Source organism: Macaca nemestrina, chromosome 1 (genome assembly GCF_043159975.1).
Source record: "Macaca nemestrina isolate mMacNem1 chromosome 1, mMacNem.hap1, whole genome shotgun sequence".
In the NCBI taxonomy this organism is placed as follows: domain Eukaryota; kingdom Metazoa; phylum Chordata; class Mammalia; order Primates; family Cercopithecidae; genus Macaca; species Macaca nemestrina.
In genome coordinates this window covers 194,882,911-194,895,237 of record NC_092125.1, presented here as the reverse complement: position 1 = coordinate 194,895,237, position 12,327 = coordinate 194,882,911, and the positions used below count along the sequence as shown (strand labels likewise).

Genomic DNA, 12,327 nt, shown 5'->3' with positions numbered 1-12,327 from the left:
TACAAAAATTAGCTGGGCGTGGTGGCGGACGCCTGTAATCCTAGCTACTTGGGAGGCTGAGGCAGGAGAATCGCTTGAACCCAGGAGGCAGAGGTTGCAGTGAGCTGAAGTATCATGCCACTACACTCCAGCCTGGGCGACAAAGCTAGACTCAGTCTCAGAAAAAAAGACGCTAGTCGTACTGAGCTATGGCCCACCCTAATGAACTCATTTTGCCTTAATTATCCCCTTAAAGGCCATACGTTCAAATGTAGTCACATTCTGAGACACTAAGGGTTAGGATTGCAACATATAAATTTTGGAGGGACACAACTAAGCCCATGAAAAGATTATCCTCTTCTTCCTCTACTGTTGTCCATATGATACATGCTATGGTTTAAATATGTTCCACAAAGAACATGTATTGAAAACTTAATCCCTAATGCAATAATTTTGGAAAATGGGGCCTAATAGAAGATGTTTATGTCATGAATGCTCCATCCTCGTGAATGGATTAATGCCAGTTATGAAGGGACAGTGTGAGCCACTGTGCCCTGTAGTCCCAGTTACTCGGGAGGCTGAGGCAGGAGAATGACGTGAACCCGGGAGACAGAGCTTGCAGTGAGCCGAGATCGCACCACTGCACTCCAGCCTGGGTGACAGAGCAAGAATCTGTCTCAAAAAAAAAAAGAAAAGAAGTTGGATAGATAGATCATGTTTGATAGATAAATATACAAACTATTTACAGTAGTTACTTTTGAGAAATGAACTTAAAGGACGCTTTCGTTTTTTACTTTCTGTATGTTTGTATTGTTTAAATATTTTGCAATACTTTGTAAATTAAAAAATAAAGGTTTTCTAAAAACAAAGATGGTGTGAAGAAGAAATGGATTTCTTATTGTTGTCCGACAGTTCTGGAGTTAGGTTCCCTAGGACTCATCTTTCTCACTGGCTATCAAAAGTAGGTTGATGTAAGCCGGGTGTGGTGGCTCATGCCTGTTATCCCAGCACTTTGGGAGGCTGAGGCGGCTGGATCACCTAGGTCAGGAGTTCAAGACCAGCCTGGCCAACATGGCGAAACCCTGTCTCTACTAAAAAAAGAAATACAAAAATTAGCCAGGTATGGTGGTGGACACCTGTAATCCCAGCTACCTGAGAGGCTGAGGCAGGAGAATTGCTTAAACCCAGGAGGCGGAGGTTGCAGGGAGCCAAGATTGTGCCACTGCACTTTAGCCTGGGAGATAGAGTAAGACTCTGTCTCAAAAAAAAAAAAAAAAAAAAAAAGTAGACTGGTGTAAACAGTGGGTATTTTATACACTACACAAGTAAAACAAAAGGGAGGGATTTATAGACACATAGGTATAGTTTTTTTTATTTTTTATTTTTTGGAAGGATAAAAAAGAAAAGTTGGGTCGGGCGTGGTGGCTTACGCCTGAAATCCCAGCACTTTGGGAGGCCGAGGCAGGCAGATCACAAGGTCAGGAGATCAGGACCATCCTGGCTAACACGGTGAAACCCCGTCTCTACTAAAAATACAAAAAAACTAGCCGGGCGTGGTGGCGGGCACCTGTAGTCCCAGCCACTTGGGAGGCTGAGGAGAGTGAATGGAGTGAACCCGGGAGGCAGAGTTTGCAGTGAGCTGAGATAGGGCCACTGCACTCCTGCCTGAGTGACAGAGCAAGATTCCATCTCAAAAAAAAAAAAAAAAAGAAAAGAAAAGAAAAGGAAAAGAAAAAGAAACTGGTAAAAGTCAATGATTCTTGGGATGAAAACTGGTGGATTAGAGAATAGAGGTGGGTAAGGAATTTTAATTCTCACTGTATACTGTTGATAGTGTTTGATTTTTTTTTTTTTTTTAACCATATGAACGTATTAACTATTCAAAATAGCTGGATGCGGTGGCTCATGCCTGTAATTCCAGCACTTTGGGAGGCTGAGGTGGCGGATCACTTGAGGCCAGGAATTTGAGACCAGCATGGTCAACATGGCAAAACCCTGACTCTACTAAAAATACAAAAATTAGATAGGTATGGTGACGCACGCCTGTAATCCCAGCTACTATAACCTCTGCCTCCCGGGTTCAAGTGACTCTCCTGCTTCAGCCTCCCGAATAGCTGGGATTACAGGTGCCAGGCACTAAGCCTGGCTAATTTTTGTATTTTTAGTAGAGATGAGGTCTTGTCATGTTGGTCAGGTTCGTCTCGAACTCCCGACCTCAGGTGATCCGCCCAACTTGGGCTCCCAAAGTACTGGGTTTACAGGTATAAGCCACTGCCCCGACCTTAGACTTTCTTGAAGCTTAGTCTCTGGATGTGTTTTGAGTTTCCCAATCAGATACATGCCTAAGGGGCTTGATCTGGAACTAAGCTAAAGTAGGGAATAAAATGAAGTCGCATGTGAGGATTCAGTAAGTCACAGCTCTGGTACCAACAGCTCTGGCAGTGGCTTCCTGTTCCCCAGGTCCTGGGGTAATGTGTTCCTGGAGCCAACGGTTGGAACAATGGCTTCCTAATGTCCCAGTTTTCCAATGTGGCACAGGCAACAGTTTTCTTGGTGAGAACTTACGTCTGTCTTAAACCAACCTTCATTCAATAATCCCGACTAAGTATAAATTGTTAAAATGTGTAAGCCTTGTTTGCAGTAGGCTTTATGAGATACACTGGCAGTAATCCAAAATTAATGTCCCTTACAGGGGTGGTCTTGACGGTTATGGGTGTAGGGACATGACATGTATGCTGGGTCCATAGCACTCTAACCCTCTTTCCTTCCTTTAGGAAATTTCATCAGGTGGTGACTCAGAGATGCAGGGCCTACCATCCCCTACAGAAGCTGAAAGTGCTAGGTACTCTTTTTCCACCTGCCTTGCAGCTAGAGCACTGGCATGTGGACTGGGCTCTGCCAGTCAGCCACATCTGCCTCGAAGCTTGCTAGAAAAGTTGGTTTCAGGAGGATCACTTCCTGGAAAAGCAGTGACTGCAGAGTAGTGATCAGTCCAGTATCTGATGGTCATGGTATCATTGGCACAAGCAGCATATCTGGAGTTCTTCAATCATGGCAGTACTGCCTTGTCATCAGACCAGTTCTGCAATTTGGTTTTGGCTCTTTCTCATTATGTAGCTCAGAATGTGGTTCTTTAGCCCACCCGTTTATTTTATAGGCTACATAATATCCCCTCTTGTTGTTGTTTTTTTGAGATAGGGTCTTGCTCTGTTGTTAGGATTATACTACATACAACTTCAAGCACATTCACATCGAAAATTACCTCTAGTTACTGCATCCAGCTCTGAGTACAGAATCTCTAGGGAATGCCCAATATTTCCAATCGCTCCAGATCTTAAAACCCATGGCTAAAATTATATATTTACTAGCAACATATTCTTAGTCCATTTTGTGTTGCTGTAACAGAACACCACTGACTGGGTAGTTTCAAAGAAAAGAAATATATTTTTTACAGTTCTGGAGGCAGATGAGTCCAATATCCAGGTGCTGGTGTCTGTTGAAGGCCTTCTTGCTGAGTCGTTCATGGTGGAATGTGGAAGGGCAAGAGAGTATGGGACAGTAAGAAATTGAATTCAAAACCTCAAGTCTTTTCATGAACCCAGTCACTGAGCCACTGATGAGGACTCAGCAACTTTCCCTTTGAGCCCCCTTGCTTCCTGATGCTCCATACCCCACCTTTGCCCACTTCCCCCCACTTCTTCCACTGCTACCTCTGTAGGCAGTTTCTGCTGAGGAAAACGAATTGTATAGTATGTTTACTATTCAGAACCGCTACTCTTTTAACCTCTTTGCTAGATGCAGCTAAGGGCGATAACCTGCTTCCTGCTGGCACCGAGGATTATATCCATATAAGAATTTAACAAAGAAATGGCAGGAAGACCCTTACTACTGTCCAAGGAATTGCTGATGACTACCATAAAAAAAAAAAACTAGGCCAGGCACAGTGGCTCATGTCTGTAATCCCAGCACTTTGGGAGGCCTAGGTGGGTGGATCACATGAGGTCAGGAGTTCGAGACCAGCCTGGGCAACATGGTGAAACCCCATCTTTACTAAAAACACAAAAACTGGTTGGTTGTGGTGGTGCATGTCTGTAGTCCTGGCTACTTGGGAGGCTGAGGCAGGAGAATCCCTTGAACCTGGGAGAAGGAGGTTGCAGTGAGCCGAGATTATCATGTCACTGTACTCCAGCCTGGGCAACAGAGCAAGACTCTGAAAAAAAAAGAAGGAAAGAAAGAAAGAAACTAGTGACGGCACTCAAGAAGAAATTTGTCTGAATTGAGCATCCAGAAAATGCAGAACTAATTAAGCTACAGAGTGACTCATGCAAGAACCTATGCCAGTTCCTTGCAGAGACTGCACTGGCCAAGGACAGTCAGCTGAAGGTTCATGGGTTCTAAGTGTCTGTGGCTCACTGAAGCTTAAGTGAGGATTTTCTTGCAATGAGTAGAATTTCTTTTTTTTTTTTTTTTTTTTTTTTTTTTTGAGACGGAGTCTCGCTCTGTCGCCCAAGCTGGAGTGCAGTGGCCGGATCTCAGCTCACTGCAAGCTCCGCCTCCCGGGTTTACACCATTCTCCTGCCTCAGCCTCCCAAGTAGCTGGGACTACAGGCGCCCGCCACCTCGCCCGGCTAGTTTTTTTGTATTTTTTAGTAGAGACGGGGTTTCACCGTGTTAGCCAGGATGGTCTCGATCTCCTGACCTCGTGATCCGCCCGTCTCGGCCTCCCAAAGTGCTGGGATTACAGGCTTGAGCCACCGCGCCCGGCCGCAATGAGTAGAATTTCCCTTCTGTCTTTGTCACAAGTTTAAAAACCCCACAGTGTGTATGAAGTAACTATTTGGGGTCTGCTCTTAGCTTGGACTAGTGTAACTCCTTCATGTAATAAACTGAAAAGAGCCACACAGACAAAAAAGAAAAGTCCCTTCACACCTGTAATCCCAGCACTTTGGGAGGCCGAGGCAGGTGGATCATTTGAGGTCAGGAGTTCAAGACCAACCTGGCTAACATGGTGAAACCCCGTCTCCACTAAAAATACAAAAATTAGCCGGGTGTGGCAGCACACGCCTGTAATCCCAGGTACTCGGGAGGCTAAGGCAGGAGAATTACTTGAATCCGGGAGGTGTTTGCAGTGAGCCAAGATCACACCACTGCACTCCAGCCTGGGCAACAAAGTGAGTCTCCATCTCAAAAAAAAAAGTGATTATGTGAATCTGAAACTGCTGATGGTCACAGATCCACTTTCATGATGAAGTCAGATTTATCCTCCAAAGCAATTTCACTAGGTATAAATAAGCTTTTCTAACAGCTTGTTGACATATAATTCACATACTAGGAAGAAAGGCCAATCAAATTCTTTTTTATATAACACATAGGATTCGTCCTTGTGCCATATAAGGTAATATTCACAGGTTTCAAGGATAGGAAGTAGATCTCTTTGGGGCCCATTATTTAGCCTACCACTTAGGATGATAATGGAACATACCCCATCGGGCTATTGTGAGCATTAGATGAATTAAAACATATAAAACTTGTATATAGGCCGGGTGCGGTGGCTCACGCCAGTAATCCCAGCACTTTGGGAGGCCAAGGCAGGCTTCTCACAAGGTCAGATGTTCAAGACCAGACTGACCAATATGGTGAAACCCCGTCTCTACTAAAAATATAAAAATTAGCCGGGCATGGCAGCATGCGTCTGTAATCCCAACTACTCGGGAGGCTGAGGCAGGAGAATTGCTTGAACCCAGGAGGCGTAGGTTGCAGCGAGTCAAGATCATGCCACTCCACTCCAGCCTGGGCAACAGAGCAAGGCTCCGTCTCAAAAAAAAAAAGAAAAAAAACAAAAAACCTTTTATATAGATAGCCCTCGATAAATAAATGTTGGCTATTGTTTTTATTATTCATTTCTATAATGCACCTTGTTTTTAGCCATCTCATGTCGGAGCATCCCTCTTTCTTTGGGGAAGGCCCTATTATACGGATCTCAACAGGATGTAGAAGCCCCGTTTGAATTACTCAAGTGTAATTACTAAAGTTGAAGAGAGAATGTATTTCCTTCTGTCCCCTCTCATGTAGGCCATGAGCCAATGAACAGGGGTTGGTCAATAAATTGCTCATGCCTGGGACACTGGAGTCTTATTGGACTCAGTGTGAGATTATTAAGGACTGTAACAATGATGTCAAGAGTTTGACAGCAGCAAATGTCTACTGGAGGTGTCGTGATCATACTTTTCTTGTGGTGAGGTGTGATCAAGGAAGGCTATCTAGCTTCTTTTGGCCAGAAAAATTGCTTTCAATTCATTTCCCAAGGCTGCCTTTCCTGTTTTTCCCTTCCTTTCTGTGAGTTACATAATCTTCTTCTGATAAATTCCTTTCTACCTTAGTTATCCACTTTTGGCTTCTAATGCTGCAGCCAACAATCCTGGTTGGCATTCTATTGGGATTCTATTGGTCTGCTGTTTGTAGCCATTAATTAACTATTACTGTTTGACTTTTGGATGATGTGTCCTGAAAGTAAGACTTCGTGGACTTGATTAGAATAATTTTATGCCATTGAAAAATGCAAGAAAGAGTTAAATGATTATGTCACTTACAGTAAGAAACCAAAAATTCCAGTTTAGATTTTCCAGTTCAAAGCAAATTTTAAAATTGAGAACTATTGTGAAATGTGGCAGAAAGCCATTCTGCCTGTATCCAGCAACCTGGCACTGCAGAACACCAGAGTCAGACATGTATTAATTTCAACAAACGGTGCAGGGACAACTGGATAGCCACACATAAAAGAATGAAGTTTGGGCCGGGCGCGGTGGCTCACGCCTGTAATCCCAGCACTTTGGGAGGCCGAGGCAGGTGGATAACGAGGTCAAGAGATCAAGACCATCCTGGCTAACACGGTGAAACTCCATCTCTACTAAAAAAATACAAAATAAAATTAGCCAGGTGTGGTGGCAGGCGCCTGTAGACCCAGCTACTTGGGAGGCTGAGGCAGGAGAATGGCATGAACCTGGGAGGCGGAGCTTGCAGTGAGCCGAGATAGTGCCACTGCACTCCAGCCTGGGAGACAGAGTGAGACTCCATCTCAAAAAAAAAAAAAAAAAAAAGAAGAAGAAGAAGAAGAAGGAAGTTGGACCTCCAGGCCAGACACAGTGTCTCATGCTTGTAATTCCAGCATCCTGGGAGGCCAAGGTTGGTGGATCACCTAAGGTCAGAAGTTAGAGACCAACCTGGCCAACATGGCAAAACCCCATTTATTTGTATTTTTGTCTCTACAAAAATACAAAAAAAAAAAAAAATTAGGCATGGTGGCATGGGCCTGTAGTCCCAGCTATTCGGGAGGCTGAGGCATGAGAATCTCTTGAACCTGGAAGGCCAACGTTGCAATGAACCAAGATCGTGCCACTGCACTCCAGCCTGGGTGATAGAGTGAGACTTTGTCTATTCTACCTTACATCATACACAAAAATTAACTCAAAATGGATAACAGACCTGGATGTAAAACTAAAACTACAAAACTCCTAGAAGAAAACATAGGTAACATAAAGAGATCCCTTCTCTGCAAAAATTTAAAAGGAATCTGAGTGTGGTGGCCCACATCTGTAGTTCCAGCTACTTGGGAGGCTGAGGTGGGAGAATGACTTGAGGCCAGGAGGTTGAAGCTGCAGTGAGCCATGATCACAACACTGCACTTCAGCCTGTGTAACAGAGCAAGACTTTGTCTAAAAAAAAAAAAAGGGCGGTGGCAGGGTGGCAGGGCAGAAAAGAAAAAAAAAAGAAAAAGTAAGTAAGTTGGGGTGTCTCAAAATTAACAATTTTTTGCTATACATGATACCACAAGAAAGCAAAAAGAAGAAAACTCACCAAATGGGAGATAATAGTTGCAAAATCATATATCCAAGAATGGACTTGTTCAGAATACGGAAAGTACTTTTAAAACACAATGATAAAAAGGCATATAGCTCAATTAAAAATCGGGGAAGGGCTTTGGGAGGCCAAGGTGGGAGGATTGCTTGAGTCCAGGAGTTTGAGACCAGCCTGGGCAACATAGCAAGACCTCATCTCTACAAAAAATTTAAAAATTAGCTAGACATGGTGACATGTGCCCCTAGCCTTAGCTAGTTGGGAAGCTGAGACAGGAGGATACCTTGAGCCCAGGAGTTCAAAGTTACAGTGGGCTATGATCACGCTGCTACACTGCAGCCTGGGTAACACAATGAGACTGTATCTCTAAAAAAAAAAAAATGGCCGGGCAGGTGGCTCACATCTATAATCCCAGCACTTTGGGAGGTTGAGGCAGGTGGATCATCTGATGTTAGGAGTTCAAGACCAACCTGGCCAAAAAGGCAAAACCCTGTCTCTACTAAAAATACAAAAAAATTAGCCGGGTGTGGTGGTGCATGCCAGTAATCCCAGCTACTTGGGAGGCTGAGGTGGGAGAATCGCTTGAACCCAGGAGGCAGAGGTTGCAGTGAGCCAAGTTCGGGCCATTGCACTCCATCCTGGGAACAGAGCAAGAGGCCGTCTCAAAAAAAAAAAAAAGGCAAATAATTTGAACAGACATTTGTACAAAGAAAATATGCCGGCCGGGCGCGGTGGCTCAAGCCTGTAATCCCAGCACTTTGGGAGGCCGAGGCGGGCGGATCACAAGGTCAGGAGATCGAGACCACAGTGAAACCCCGTCTCTACTAAAAATACAAAAAATTAGCCGGGCGTGGTGGCGGGCGCCTGTAGTCCCAGCTACTCAGGAGGCTGAGGCAGGAGAATGGCGGGAACACGGGAGGCGGAGCTTGCAGTGAGCCGAGATCGCACCACTGCACTCCAGCCTGGGCAACAGCGTGAGACTCCGTCTCAAAAAAAAAAGAAAATATGTCAATGGCCAATAAGCACATGAAAAGATGTTCAACATCATTCATCATTGGTTATTAGAGAAATGCAAATCAAAACCACAATGAGATGCCACTTCACACCACTGACTTCTGGGGAAGGAAGAGGGTATAGGACATTGAGTTCAACCAATGATTGATACCCAGCCAACAGCCAATGATTCAATCAATCATGCTTACATAATGAAGCCCCAGTAAAAACTCTGGACAGGCTGGGCATGGTGGCTCATGCCTGTAACTCCAGCACTTTGGGAGGCCGAGGGGGGCAGATCACGAGGTCAGGAGATTGAGATCATCCTGGCCAGCATGGTGAAACCCTGTCTCTACTAAAACAAAAAAATTAAAAAAAAAAAAAAATAGCCAGGTGTGGTGGCAAGCGCCTGCAGTCCCAGCTACTCGGAAAGCTGAGGCAGGGGAATCACTTGAACCCAGGAGGTGGAGGTTGCAGTGAGCCAAGATTGCACCACTGCACTGCAGCCTAGTGACAGAGCGAGACTGTCTCAAAAAAAAACACACAAAAAAAGAAAAAAAACACACACACAATAAAACTCTGGACAATAAAGCGTGGTGGAATTTCCTGGTTGGTAAACAGATCAATGTGTCACGAGGCTGATATTCCCTGATTCCACAGGGAGAAGGCATTCCCCGAAGTTCTGCTCTTGAAACTCTCCCAGATCTTACCTTGTCTCCTCATTTGGCTGGTCCTGACTTGTATTCTTCATAATAAAGCTGTGATTGTAAGTATATCACTTTCCTGAGTTCTGTGAGTCATTCTAGTGAATTATCAAACCTGAGTGGGTCTAGGAACCCCCAGATTTGTAGCCAGTTGGTCAGAAATGTGGGTGGCCTGGGGATGCCTGATGTGTGCCTGGCATTCAAAATGAGGGCAGTCTTACTGGGGACCTTGACCTACAATTTGTGGGTTCTGTGCTAACTTCAAGTGGTTAGTGATAGAATTCTACTGTAGTACACCAGTTGGTATAAGAATATTAACTTCTGTGGCAAAAGATGTAATTTAGTTAAGGATCTTGAGATGGAGAGTTCATCCTGAATTATCCGAGTGAGTCTTAAATACAATCAAAATTTGCTTATAAGGGAGGCAGAGGGAGATTTGATACAGACAGAGGAGGAAGAGGCAACGTGATCACAGAGGCACTGAGAAAGAGGCAACGTGACTACCATCTGTGGCTGAACAACTAAGTTGTGTGGAACTCAATGCTGGATCCTTGCCAATCAGGATAGAGTAACAGCTCTAGTGTCTGAATAGCAATTGCTATCATCATTCCCCACTCCCACCCATAGTTGCTTATCCATTACTCCCTGCCAAAACCACTCCTTCGGTGTCCTGACACAGTTCATCTCTGTCCTTCCCTCTACTTTTTCCTCTTGCATCTACTGGTAGCTTCTCTCTCTATTCTCCTTCTAAATTCCTCTTGATCTCTTCTTTCGTCTAGATGCAACTATCGCACAGCTTCTGCTTACTACCTTTTCTTTCTTTGTCTCTACTGCTATTTCATTCACAGTCAATACCTTAAAAATGTTTAGTTTGGTCAAGCACTTTCTTTTGTTTTTTGAGATGAGGTCTCACTCCGTCACCCAGGCTGGAGTGCAGAGTCGCAATCACAATTCACTGCAACCTCTGCCTCCTGGGCTCTTGGTGGAGCCATGTTGCCCAGGCTGGTCTTGAACTCCTGGGCCCAAGCGACCCGCCCACCTCAGCCTCCCAAAGTGCTGGGATTGTGGTCGTGAGCCACCACACCCAGCCTCTCAAGTACTTTCTGATATGGTGTCCTTGTTGGTTAGAGCACTCATTCTAGACCACCTTATGGTGTTTAGATTCCCTTTAATGAATTCAAAAGAGTTATGTAAGAGTTACTTATTTTAAAATGTTGATGTTTACAATATGCTGGAAATTCCATCCTTTGTAATATTTAATCTTAAGGTTGAAAAATTTAAATGTCGGCCGGGCGTGGTGGCTCACACCTGTAATCGCAGCACTTTGGGAAGCCGAGGCGGGCGGATCACGTGGTCAGGAAATCGAGACCATCCTGGCTAACATGGTGAAACCCCGTCTCTACTGAAAATACAAAAAATTTAAAAATTAGCCAAGCGTGGTGGCAGGCACCTGTAGTCCTAGCTACTTGGGAGGCTGAGGCAGGAGAACGGCGTGAACCCGAGAGACAGAGCTTGCAGTGAGCCGAGATTGCCCCACTGCACTCCAACCTGAGCGACAGAGTGAGACTCTGTCTCAAAAAAACAAAAAACAAACAAAAAAAAGAAAAAGAAAAATTTAAATGTCAACTTCAAATATGCAAGGGAGTACACAATTTTTCAGAATTGTTTTAGAGGATATGCAACTAAAACAGTTGGCTCCTGGCCCAACCTCTTTCTTTGCTAGAGTGAAAAATGAGGAGCAGGCCAGGTGCAGTGGCGCACACCTGTAATCCCAGCACTTTTTGGGGCCAAGGCGGGTGGATCACTTGAGATCAGGAGTTCATGAAGAGCCTGGCCAACATGGCAAAACCCTGTCTCTACTAAAAATACAAAAACTAGTTGGGCACAGTGGCTCCCGCCTGTAATCCCAGGACTTTGAGAGGCCGAGGCGGGCAGATCATGAGGTCAGGAGATCGAGACCATCCTGGCTACTCGGTGAAACCTTGTCTCTACTAAAAAATACAAAAAATTAGCCGGGCGTGGTGGTGAGCACCTGTAGTCCCAGCTACTCAGGAGGCTGAGGCAGGAGAATAGCATGAACCTGGGAGGCGGAGCTTGCAGTGAGCCAAGATCGCGCCACTGTACTCCAGCCTGGGCGACAGAGCAAGACTCTGTCTCAAAAAAAATTAAAATAAAATAAAAAATAAATAAATAAAAATTAAAAAAGAAGATTAGCCAAGTGTGGTGGTGCACGCCTATAATCCCAGCTACTTGGGAGGCTGAGGCAGGAGAATTGCTTGAACCCCGTAGGTAGAGGTTGCAGTGAGCCAAGATTGTGCCACTCACTGCACTCCAGCCTGGGTGACAGAGCAAGACTCCGTCTCAAAAAAAAAAAAAAATGAGGAGCAAATATTACAGCAAATAATGGGGACAGAAATACTTTGAGCTGCAAAGCAAAATAAAACTAGCCTGGGTGAGGTGGCTCACACCTGTAATTCCAGCACTTTCGGAGGCTGAGGTGGGTGGATCACCTGAGGTCAGGAGTTCAAGACCAGCTTGGCCAACATGGCAAAACCCCAACTCTACTAAAAATACAAAAATTAGCCGGGTGTGGTGGTATGTGCCTGTAATCCCAGCTACTTGGGAGGCTAAGGCAGGAGAATCGCTTGAACCTGGGAGGCAGAGGTTGCAGTGAGTCGAGATCGCACCATTGCACTCCAGTCTGGGTGACAGAGTGAGTGAGACTCCATCTCAAAAAAAAAAAAAAAAAAAAGGTAAAGGAAAACTAACTGAATACAAGCACCAGCACTGGGGGAAA

At 44.9% G+C, this 12,327-nt stretch overlaps 1 pseudogene; it reads left to right on the top strand.

The window, feature by feature from the left end:
- The first annotated feature begins 3,051 nt into the window (after nucleotides 1-3,051).
- On the top strand, nucleotides 3,052-4,377 carry LOC112429032 (eukaryotic translation initiation factor 1-like; annotated as a pseudogene).
- Nucleotides 4,378-12,327: the final 7,950 nt, after the last annotated feature.